Source organism: Nelumbo nucifera, chromosome 1 (assembly GCF_055504915.1).
Source record: "Nelumbo nucifera cultivar China Antique chromosome 1, China Antique-T2T, whole genome shotgun sequence".
Lineage (NCBI taxonomy): Eukaryota > Viridiplantae > Streptophyta > Magnoliopsida > Proteales > Nelumbonaceae > Nelumbo > Nelumbo nucifera.
Genome location: NC_142649.1, coordinates 99264779 through 99277511, shown reverse-complemented (window position 1 = coordinate 99277511; position 12733 = coordinate 99264779). Strand labels below are relative to the sequence as shown.

Here is a 12733-nt window from a genome sequence, read left to right as displayed (position 1 = left end):
CAATCCTTCTTCTTTTGGTGGGTAAGCTGTGATTAAACCCCAAAAATTTCAATTAAAACTACAGCAATGACATGTTAGAACTCCTATATCAAGAAACCTTTACTTTTCATTAAAGAGCTTATAATAATTCTACATAGTTCTATTAGTAAATCCTAATTTTCAATAATGTGAAAAAAAGGAAAAAAAAGGTAGAGAGCAGAGACTGGAACATGTGAAAATCCTTAAAATATATCAATGTATGAAGCATGGCGGCAGCTATCTGAGATTTTTTTTGATAAATGAATGAAGTTTATTAATAAGCAGAGGAGAAGAGTACAATGTCCCAAGGAGAGGCACGAGATGCAACCTCTCCAGGTTAGTTAAGTACAGCTTCCAAAATATTATAACAACTTACAAAGTAGCACAAAAAAGGATCTCCCTGGATACCCCCTATTTAGCCAGAGAATCAGCCACAGTATTATCTGACCTACTTACCCATTTTACCTCAAATCTCATATTCCTAGTTAACCACTTTAGAAGCCACCTTGTTACTACCTGAGAGTCCCCTTCAACTAGGAGATGCTCCACCCCAAGCTGGTTAGCGATCTGAATTCCTTGTACTGCAGCTAGTATTTTTGCCCTCGTAGAGTCCCCCACTCCCACCGGTCCTGAGAATAAGGAGATGATGTTGCTGTTCTTGTTCCTCAAGACACCCCCTATACCTGACGGCCCAGGGTTACCTTGGCTACTTCCATCAAAATTTAACTTGATGACACCTTCTGACGGCGGATCCCATTCTGATAAGCGTTTATTCTTCTTTGTAGAAGTATTAGCTATTAGTAATCAATTCCTTTTTTTTCTTTTGATCAATAACAATTTCATTAATTCACCAAAGAGGTTACATAAGGAAGACAAACACACTTATCTTCTAAGTACAATCAAGAAAACAAAAGAATAGGTAGAGACAAAAAATTACAACTTCGCCCAAAACATTACTAACCAATTCCTCCACAAGTCATCAAAAGAAAAATCATCAAATATCTCCACGGTTTTCAGCCAATGTATTGCTCTTCTTAGGATGCAGTCCTTCACTTCATCTAATCTTCTTTCCTTCTCTAAGAAAACTCTTGCATTCCTTTCCTCCCATAGGGTCCATAAGGTTGCTGCCCTGACGCATTTCCACATGAACTTGCCTCTTCTAGTGTGCCAAACAAAAAAAGATGGGTTAAATAACATACTCAAATCAGTTGGTGGAGACCGCCTACCTCCAAATAAACTAACTCCAACTCCATAAGTTTGTAGCAAAAGAGCAGGAAATCAGCAAATGGAAACGGTCATCGTTCTGGGCCTTGCACAAGAAACACCAATTCAGGGAGAAACAAAGAGAGGGTCTCTTTTTCTGCAAGTTTTCCAAGGTATTGATTTTCCCATAGTAGACTTTCCAACAGAATACAGCAATTTTTGGAGGGATAGGTCAGGCCCAAACTTCTTTGAAAGGGAACCCTTGGGAATTGGGTTTGGAACTAAGGGATTTTTGAAAGAAGAACAAGTGAAAGTACCTTTAGGAAGAAGAGTCCAAACTCTTTGATTAGACAAAGTGGGGTCCAAACAAACAGACTCTAGTAAATGAAGAAGCTCAGTGATACAAATCGACTCACCATCCCTAATCCCCTACAAAAACCGAAATCCCAGTTTAAAGACGAGGGACTTAACGGGTTCGGAAGAAAATTTGCAATCAGCTCATTTTTGTGAAGGGATAGGGTAAAGCGAGGGGAATTGATCTTTGAGGGGTTGAGTACCCACCCAAACATCCTCCCAGAACCTGATAACATCACCAGAACAGGCATCATACCTGATAAAACTGAGGAAGCGAGGGAGAATACCATGTATAGCTTTCTAAGGTGTTGTAAGGGTAGCTCGACAAGATATCCCACCATCCCAACCATTTCCTGAGCAGCCATGAATGCTAAACACCACCTCATGCCATACTCTCTCTCTCTCTCTCTCTCTCGGGGCCATCTCCATAACCACTTTCCAAGGAGGGCTACATTCTTCAGCACTATATTCCCTATCCCTAGACCCCCTTCTTCCTTAGGTTTATTAACTATCTCCCATCTAACCAGATGATCCTTTTTCACCTCCCCTGGTTCCCACAGAAAGTCCCTCATTACCTTCTCCAGTTTCTTAGCCTCCCTTGGGGGACTCCTGAACACTGATAGGTAGTATAGGTTGGAAGGTTGGCAAATGTAGCCCTAATCAAGGTCACCCTACCCCCTATCTGAGATTATAATAAGGATTAGTTAATTCTAAGTCAAATCAATTCTTTAATCTCTGTTATTTGCTAAGAGATTATCAACAGTCATCTTGTGCTAAAAATGCAAGGAACTTGCTTGGTATATGACCGTAATGGTCTTAGCAAACATCATCTAATAATTTAAGTATCTTTTGGAAAGAAAACAGGATATCTGGGTATGGGACCTGATAGTCCAACAACAATCTATAGATGGTATAAAGTATAAATATATATAGGAATAAGCTAGAAGCTCAATAACTTAAAAGGAAAAAATTGTTTTTCCTCCTATTTTATATGTAAAGAACCAGAAATATATAAAACCTTCGGTGAATCACCGTAACTTCATTTTTTTTCCCTTAAAAATACATTTTTAGAAAGCATCCAATGCATCACATGAGTCACCGCTAGTAAATAAGAATGAAATAAAAGAACATGGATATCAGCATGGCACAAATACATTATTATCACAACACTTATTTAATGAGTTTTTATTTGCTAAAAAAACACATAATAGCATATAAACACATATAATAATGTAAGCAAAAGCAAGTGTAACTTAACCTTTTCAAATATAGAAGCATATTTTTCATTTTCACAGATGGGCTTGGAAATGTTTCGGAGAAGCTCCAAAGCAGTCTTAAGAAGGATAATGCTTGATATCAGCACCTGTCTCCTTCTAACATTATCAACACCATAGGCCACATTGAAAATTTTGTTAGCCTTGAAACAGTAGTCACAGAAGACCCTATCTTGAATGGCATCATGGACCAGTTCATCACCTCTATAAATATTAGAAGTATGCAGCTTCCAGAATACAGCCACTTAAAAACTTCTTTCTCTATAACACTATCTATGCACTATTTTCAAGAAATTCTGCTTACCAGTTTCTTTAGTGTAATTTAGTGTAAGCAACTTAAATATTATTATAGCAGAGTTCTATTTGTGGAGTCATGTTGTTTCATGTTATATCTTCAGAAAACATTTGATGAAAACAAATATACATGTATTTTATGAGAGAATGTGAAGGAATTTGTACAGAAACTGCAATGAGAAACTCAAATAGTTAATTATATTTATTTTCCAATAAGATTTTATGAAAAATAGGAATTGCAACAAAAAGAACCACCTGATCAGTCCTAAACAGAACTAGTCCGCTAAGTTCCTTTCTAAGGTAGTACGAACCAATTCCCTGAAAGCTCAGTCTAAACCCAATTAAAGAGATCTAGTCATGTTACTCCATCATGTATATTATAATCTCTAACCACTGTCGTAAGAACAGAGGTGAACTCCACTGCAATAGATAATTCCTTAACCTATTTCAAGGCATTATCCTGGCTCCAAAGCTTTCTTGTGTTCATCTTTGCTTCAGCTTGTTTGACTCCAAACACCCTGGTTGTACAAGTACCCAAAGATTATAGTCTAGTCCTAGGAACTAGATTTTCATTTAATAAATTTTAACAATAATTCTATCTTGCACCTAGTCATCTGTTACGAAAACCATTTGCTCATCACCTTTGACATATTGAGCATTCTTGGTCTTCCGATAATTAAAATTATAATTTTCCAAGTTTGAATCTTATACAGTTTGGCTTTAAATTGAAAACACAGAGAGTAGTTTTACTGAACAAGAATCCAATTGACATAAACAATAATACAACCATAGTACAAGAAAATGTAGTTAACCTACTGATAGAAAAAGTAGTTAACCTAAAAACTCTTGTTCCTCCTATGGATAGGAAGAGGATTGGGCAGAAGAGGATTGATAGTCTTGATGTCTTTTAAAGGATGAAGAGGGTTGGGCTTGGAGTAGTCTAGTCCTGGATAGGAAATTCCTTGTAACAGCCACATTATATGGGTCTTATGCAGATATTCTTGTAGTTCAAGCATCATTACAAATTTTTTCTTATTATTGGTATTGTTAAAACAAATGTTCCATGTCATAAAAGAATGAATGATAAACCACTCTAAAATGCAGGCACATACATGTGTGCATGCTGACAGTGCTACAAGAGAAAGACATGGCCTTCAGAAGATAGCTCAAGCGTCACAACCAATGATTTCACATGCTAGGCCATGCACCCACATTATCTAATAAAATGTTAACTTATATAAATATAACTTAAATGATTTGATAAAATTTTTATAGGTCGACAACAAGAGTTACATGAAAGATATCTTCCACTCTATGTATTGGGAAGACCTTTGGGTTGAGAAGTCTTCTTTGAAAGATATCTTCCAATCTATCTTCATCGTTTCCTCTCTTAAAGGCAAAACTATTTCTAAGCCTGCTATCCCCTTGTCTCCTTCGGGCATTGGCGGAAACTTTGGGCTAAAAAGAAAAACCTTAGGAACACTGAAATTCCTCTTGTTTCTTGCCTTTTGCATTTGTTGGATGGGGTTTCTCTAGATCCCATTAGATTGGACAGTTGTTTGTGGGCCACTAGTCCTACGGGTGGTTTTTTTTTTTTTTGTGCCTCCTTTAAAATCATTAATTTCCTCTAGTCCCTCCCCGATGTCCAATCTTGTAAAGGAAGTTTGATGTGTTCCCATCCCTTCGAAAATTAGTGTCTTCTCTTCTGCTAGAAGCCTTCCATGGGGGTATTAATACTTGAGATTCAATACAAAGGAAGAGATTCAACTGGTGTAAATCTCCTGGTTCACATCTAATATGCAAAACGAATGGATGCAAGTGATCTCTCCCTACTAGAATGGACAAGTTGTTTGATGGCTCCATGCTCAAGTCGTCAAAGAAAAAAGGAAGATTAATGTATCAATACACAAAACTCCAATATCCCAACCATTCTCTGGGAGCCCATGAGTTAGAAAAACTTAGAGATTGTTTTCTAACTAAGATTCGATACGGAGTAAGGACGAGGAAATACACCGTTCAACAAGGATTCCCCAAACTAGAGATCTTCCAAGAATTTGACCTTGTTTCCTTATGAGAGACCATACAAGATGCGATAAGGAAATAAGGGAAGAATACTATGAATAGCCCTCCAAAGAGAAGTTAATGTATCTATGCACATAACTCCAGCACCCCAACCATTCTCTAAAAGCCCATGAGTTCTCACCACAAAATTATGCCTATGATTTTCGATATCCCACAAAACCGCCAAAACATTATGCCACCGCGTTGTGGTAAGTATGCATGAGCTAACAAATAATGGTTGGAATGATGGATTATAACACAAAACTACTCTTGACTTTCCTTCGATAGACATCCAGTGTATCCTCCCACTATTCCTCAATCACTAAGATTCGACACGGAGTAAGGACGAGGAAATACACCGTTCAACAATGAAACTACTTTTAAGCTTTCTAACCACCCTAGCCCCCTTTGGTCCAAGATGAAATTTTGGGCTAGTGAAGAAAAACCTTTTCAACTCTGAAATTGCTCTTGTTTCTAGCCTTTCGCATGTGTTAAATGGCGTTACTCTAGATCCTCTTAAATGGGAACAAATTCAACGCTCTTGGAGATTGTTTTCTAATTATGATTTGATATGTAGTAAGGACGAGGAAATACACCTTTCAACAAGGATTCCCCAAACTAGAGATCTCCCATGATTTTGAGCTTGTTTCCATACGAGAGACCATACATGATGCCATAAGGAAATAGGGGTAGATTACTATGAATAGCCCTCCAAGGAGAAGTTAATGTATTTATGCACAAAACTCTAACACCTCAACCATTCTCTGAGAGCCCATGAGTGCTCACCACATATTTATGCCTATGATTTTTGAAATCCCACAAAGCTGCCAAAACATTATGCCACCGCGTTGTAGTAATGGATTATGACATAGAACTACTCTTGACTTTCCTCTGATAGACATCCAGTGTATCCTCCCAATATTCCTCAATCACTACAAGTTTGACCTTGTCATTGGTATTAAAATCAAATCATGGGAAGGCCCTTGGTTGAGGACTCTCCATTGAAAGATAACTACCACGCTATGTTCATCGTTCCATCTCTTAAAAATAAAACTACTTTTGAGCTTGTTAACCCCTAGTCTCCTTTGGCATTAGATGGAACATTGGGCTAGCAAATAAAACTTTTTCATCTCTAAAATTGCCCTTGCATCTAGCCTTTTGTATGTGTTAGATGGCGTTACTCAACATCTAGCCCATGAGTGATCACCACAAATTTATAACTACGAATTTCGATATCCCACAAAGCCGCCAAAACATTATGCCACCGGTTTGTGGTAAATATACATGCATTCAACAAGGATTCTGAAACTAGAGATCTTCCAAGAATTTGACCTTGTTTCCATACGAGAGACCACAAATGACGCGATAAGGAAATAGGGGAGAAGTACTATGAATAGCCCTCCAAGGAGAAGTTAATGTATCTATGCACATAACTCCAGTATCCCAACGATTCTCTGGGAGCCCATGAGTGATCACCACAAATTTATAACTACGAATTTCGATATCCCACAAAGCCGCCAAAATATTATGCCACCGGTTTGTGGTAAGTATACATGAGCTAACAAAAAACGGTTGGAATGATGGACTACGACACAGAACAACTCTTGACTTTCCTCCGATAGACATCCATTGTATCCTCCCACTATTCCTCAATCACTACAAGTATGACCTTGTCTTTGGTAATAAAATCATATCATGGGAAGGCCCTTGGTTGAGGACTTTCCATTGAAAGATCACTTCCAACCTATCTTCATCGTTCCTTCGCTTAAAAATAAAACTATTTCTGAGCTTTTTATCCCCTAGTCTCCTTTGGCTTTATATGGAACTTTGGGCTAGTGAAGAAAACCTTTACAACTTTGAAATTACTCTTGTTTCTTTCCTTTTAAATGTGTTAGATGGCATTACTCTAGATACTCTTGAATGGGAACAAATTCAAATGCTCTCGTATTTGTTCTAAATTCCTACTTCCAATCAAATCCAAAGGATGAAGAGTTAGGACAATATTTTTTTTTTTTGATAATTGAAATGATTTTATAAAACAGCAATAGACAATAGTACAAAGTCCTCAAGGAAAGGTACGAGTTGCAACCTCTACGGGCTAGTTAAGTACAGATTTCCAAATTAATGACAACTTACATAGAAGCACAAAAAAGATCTTCCCTAGAAACCCCCTGTTTGGCTAAAGCATCAGCCAAAGAATTAGCAGACCTACTAACCCATTTTACCTCAACTCTCATATTACTGATTAACCACTTTACTTTTTTGATGAGATCTTTGTAGCCCAAAATGGTGGTATCCAAGTTTAGGAGCCACCTGGTTACCACCTGAGAGTCCCCTTCAACTAGTAGATGCTCTGCCCTTGTGGAATCCCCCACTCCCACCGGTCCTGAGAATAGGGAAATTATGTTGCTGTCCTTATTTCTCAGGATACCCCCTATACCTGAAGACCCGGGGTTGCCTTGGCTACTTCCATCAAAGTTCAGCTTGATGACACCTTCCAAAGGTGGAATCCATTCTGACAGAATTCAATCCTTCTTTGTTGAAGTGTTAGCTATTACTAGCCAATTTCTCCACAAATCATCAAAGGAGAAGTCATCAAAGATATCCACAGTTTTCAGCCAATGGATTGCTCTTGTTAGGATACAATCCTTCTTTTCATCTAACCCTCTTTCCTTCTCTATGAAAATTCTTGCATTCCTTTCCTCCCAAATAGTCCACAGAGTGGCTGCCATGACACATTTCCACATGACCTTACCTCTTCTACTGTGCCAAACAAAGACAGATGGGTTGAATAACAAGCTTAAATCAGAAGGCAAAGACCACCTACCTCCAAATAAACAAAGGCTCCACCTCCATATAGCTGTAGCAAAGGAACAGGAGATCAGCAAATGGACACAATCCTCATTCTCGGCCTTACACAAGGAACACCAATTTGGGGAAAGACAAAGCGAGGGTCTCTTTTTCTGTAAGTTTTCCAAAGTATTGATCTTCCCATAGAAGACTTCCCAGCAGAATACAGCAATTTTTGGGGGAATAGGTAACGCCCAGAATTCTTTGAAAGGGAATCCTTGGGAAAAGGGGTTAGAACTGAGGGATTTTAGAAAAGAAGAGCAAGTAAAAGTACCTTTTGGAAGAGGAGTCCAAACCCTTTGACCAAAAGAAATGGGGGCCAACAAACGGATTCTAGTATATGAATTAGCTCAATAACACAATTTGATTCACCATCCCTTAACCCTCTACGAAATCCAAAGTCCCAGTTTAAAGATAAGTGGTTTAACGGGCTTGGGAGAAAGTTGCAATTGGCTCATATTTGTGAAGGGAAATGGAATAGAGCGAGGGGAAAACAATCTTTGAGGGGTTGAGTACCCACCCAAATATCCTCACAGAACAGAATACCATTACCAGAACAAGCATCATACTTGATGAATCTGAGGAAGCGAGGGACAATACCATGTATAGCCTTCCAAGGTGTAGTAAGCGTAGCTCGGTGAGATATCCCGGAATCCCAACCATTTCCTGCACAACCATGAATGCTTGCCACCACCTCATGCCATAATCTCTCTCTCTCTCTCGGGGCCATCTCCATAGCCACTTCCCAAAAGGGCTACATTCTTTAGCACTATGTTCCCTATCCCTAAACCCCCTTCTACCTTTGGTTTGTTAACTATCACCCATCTGATCAAGTAATCATTTTTCACCTCTCCTGGTTCCCATAGAGTTAGGACAATATTAGAGATTGTTTTCTAGTTAAGATTCGATATGGAGAAAAGACGAGGAAATACACCTTTCAATAAGGATTCCCCAAACTAGAGATCTTCCAAGAATTTGACCTTGTTTCCTTACGAGAGACCATACATGATGCGATAAGGAAATAGGGGAAGAGTACTATGAATAGCCCTCCAAGGAGAAGTTAATGTAACTATGCACATAACTCCAGCATCCCAACCATTCTCTGAAAGCCCATGAGTGCTCGCCACAAATTTAAGCCTATGATTTTCGATATCCCACAAAACTGCCAAAACATTATGCCACCGCGTTGTGGTAAGTATGCATGAGCTAACAAATAATGGTTGGAATGATGGATTATGACACAGAACTACTCTTGACTTTCCTTCGATAGCCATCCAGTGTATCCTCCCACTATTCCTCAATCACTACAAGTTTGACCTTGTCTTAGGTAATAAAATCAAATCATGGGAAGGCCCTTTGTTGAGGACTCTCCATTGAAAGATCACTTCCACCCCATCTTCATCGTTCCTTCTCTTAAAAATAAAATTATTTTTGTGCTTTTTATCCCCTAGTCTCCTTTGCCTTTAAATGGAACTTTGGGCTAGTGAAGAAAACCCTTTCAACTCTGAAATTGCTCTTGTTTCTAGGCTTTTGCATGTGTTGGATGGCGTTACTCTAGATCCTCTTAAATGGGAACAAATTCAAACGCTCTCGGGTTTCTTCTAAAATCCAACTTCCAATCAAATCCAAGGGATGAAGAGTTAGAACAATCTTAGAGATTGTTTTCTAATTATGATTCGATATGGAGAAAAGACGAAGAAATACACCTTTCAACAAGGATTCCCCAAACTAGAGATCTTCCAAGAATTTGACCTTGTTTCCATATGAGAGACCATACATGATGCAATAAGGAAATAGGGGGTAGAGTATTATGAATAGCCCTCCAAGGAGAAGTTAATTTATCTATGCACATAACTCCAGCATCCCAACCATTCTCTGAGAGCCCATGAGTGCTCACCACAAATTTATGCCTATGATTTTTGAAATCCCACAAAGCCGTCAAAACATTATGCCACTGTATTGTGGTAAGTATGCATGAGCTAACAAATACAGGATGGAATGATGGATTATGACATAGAACTACTCTTGAGTTTCCTATGATAGACATCCAGTGTATCCTCCCACTATTCCTCAATCACTACAAGTTTGACCTTGTTTTTGTTAATAAAATCAAATCATGGGAAGGCCCTTGGTTGAGGACTCTCCATTGAAAGATCACTTCCACCCTATCTTAATCGTTCCTTCTCTTAAAAATAAAATTATTTCTGAACTTTTTATCCCCTTGTCTCCTTTGGCTTTAGATTGAACTTTGGACTAGTGAAGAAAACATTTTCAACTCTAAAATTGCTCTTGTTTCTTGCCTTTTGCATCTGTTAGATGGCGTTACTCTAGATCCTCTTAGATTTGATGGTCATTTATGAGACACCAGTCCTATTTGAGGAGATAAAGGGCCACTAGGTCTCTTTTGTTTTTTTTTTTTTTTTTTTTTGCAAAACATCACGAGGGTTGATACTTCCATTTAAAACTACCCAACAAAAGCCACTACATTTGTGGGATAGGTGCAGGCCAGAACTCTCAACATGTCACAAGAATGGACCTGGGGAGGGGAATGACCCTAACAAACATTTTAAAATAGAAACCACCAGAAAACCTACTTGAGGAGTTAGGAACCCAAATTTGTTTATCCCCAACAAATCTATCAATGACTACAAGTATGACCTCATCTTTGGTAATAAAATCAAATCTTGGGAAGCCCTAGGTTGAGGAGTCCCCATTGAAAGATCACTTCCACTCCATCTTCGTTGTTTCTTCTCTTATATGCAAATCTATTTCTGAGCTTGTTATCCCCTTGTCTCCTTTGGGTTTAGCTGAAACATTGGGCTAAAGAAGAAAACCTTATGAACTATGAAATTGCTCTTGTTTCTAGCCATTTGCATGTGTTAGATGGGGTTACTCTTGTTCCTCTTTGATTGGATGGTCTTCAATGAATTTGACCTTGTTTCCATACAAGAGACCATACATGATGCGATACGGAAATAGGGGAAAAGTACTATGAATAGCCCTCCAACGAGAAGTTAATATATCTATGCACATAACTCCAGTATCCAAACCATTCTCTGGGAGCCCATTAGTGTTCACTACAAATTTAGGCCTACGAATTTCGATATCCCAAAAAGCCGCCAAAACATTATGCCACCGGTTTGTGGTAAGTATACATGAGCTAACAAAAAACGGTTGGAATGATGGACTACGACACATAACAACTCTTGACTTTCCTCCGATAGACATCCAGTGTATCCTGCCAATGTTCCACAATCAGTACACAAGTTTTACCTTGTCTTTGGTAATAAAATTGAATCATGGGAAGGCCATTGGTTGACGACTGTCCATTGAAATGGACTGTCCATTGAAAGAAGAAAACCTTATGAACTATGAAATTGGTCTTTTGTGGGACACCAGTCCTACAGAGTGGTATAAGGGCCAGTAATTGAAGGGAAAAGCCCTACCAGCTGGAGCTTGAGAGGACTTTCTGAGATGCTATTATGGTTACAAGACAGAAACCAGTTCTCTATCCTTACTCTTCTGACTGGAGTTTCCACCGACTCAGCATCTGGGATCACTACTTCTTCACCAGCTCCATAATACACAGCCTTTGAGTCATCAAAAGGTCTAGCTATAGCAGTACCATTTAAATTAAATCTCTTCGCAAACGCCCCTGCAACATTCTCCTAATCTTGGACTCTTGTCTACAGTCAAAATCAAGTTCTTCTCCCACTCTCCATCCGCTACTTCTAAGAGCAGTCCTCAGCTCCTAGAGTCACTGCAATCTATGGCTTGAGGTCCTTTGATACTTTGTCCTTCATCCTTCGAATTATCTTTCAAGTTATCTCTGTAACTCTGCTTGTCACTGATTTCTGAACCACCACTTAGATTTGAACTTTGTTTTCTATCTACACTTAGTAGGTACTCCTGCAGAGCCTCTGACAATCCAAAGAAACTAGTATGCAGGGACTTCCACAACAGGTTATCAGTATAACATGGAGTTCAACCTTGATAAAAATTATGGGTGGCAGTACTATATTCACCATGTACACTCTTAGAATAAACAATAGATAATGTCAAATTCTAGTTTACCAATAAATGCAACCTGTCATGGTAAAGCTAGTTCTCACAATATTATAACGTAATAAATCAATATGCTTCATCATCTTATAAACTAAATGACAGCGCATACTAAGTGGAAAATAGTAGTTTTAATAAGTACTCCCACACACCAATTGTTCTTTTGTATCAATCCTAGAAAAGAGAAATCTAGGAAATCACAGTGAAGTTCACCAACTTTTAAAGCATTTGATTTCAGAAGATATATTGCAAATAAGTTATAATGAAAAAGGAACTTACAGTAATTTTAAAATTAAAAAAAAAAAAAATCTTAGCATATCATGAAAACAATAGTCACATTTATCTTTTTAATTTCCTGGGTGGGCAAGCAGATTAGGGGTTAGTAGGTCAGTAGATAAAAACAAATATCAAACCCAGTTTTGGGATATTAAGAATGAAATTTTTTACCAGACAAGCCAGATAACATGTAACCATGAAAATAAAAAAAATAAAAAATAAAAATCCCACCAAATCTGGAACCGTTAATCTCAGTCCTCTTAAGTCTGAGATGAGCTAGTAGCACTAAGAGCGAGAATAAAGCAAATAAGGATTTTCATTTCCAAATTCCAAATTAAGTT

At 38.2% G+C, this 12733-nt stretch overlaps 2 protein-coding genes across 11 annotated transcripts in view; both read right to left on the bottom strand.

Annotated features, from left to right (window-relative positions):
- Positions 1–12733, bottom strand: part of LOC109114253 (DNA mismatch repair protein MSH4-like) — a 103732-nt gene that overhangs the window by 89117 nt on the left and 1882 nt on the right. The window lies entirely within an intron of this gene.
- Positions 207–12733, bottom strand: part of LOC148803601 (uncharacterized) — a 37741-nt gene continuing 25214 nt past the window's right edge. For 2 of the 3 annotated variants that reach the window (XM_088889988.1, XM_088889994.1), the window contains one exon: positions 207–1177. The gene's annotated coding sequence lies outside the window, so the exon portion shown is untranslated. Of the gene's footprint in view, positions 1178–2833; positions 12726–12733 lie in introns of those variants that run through there. The other variant, XR_016077474.1, reaches the window with a different exon arrangement.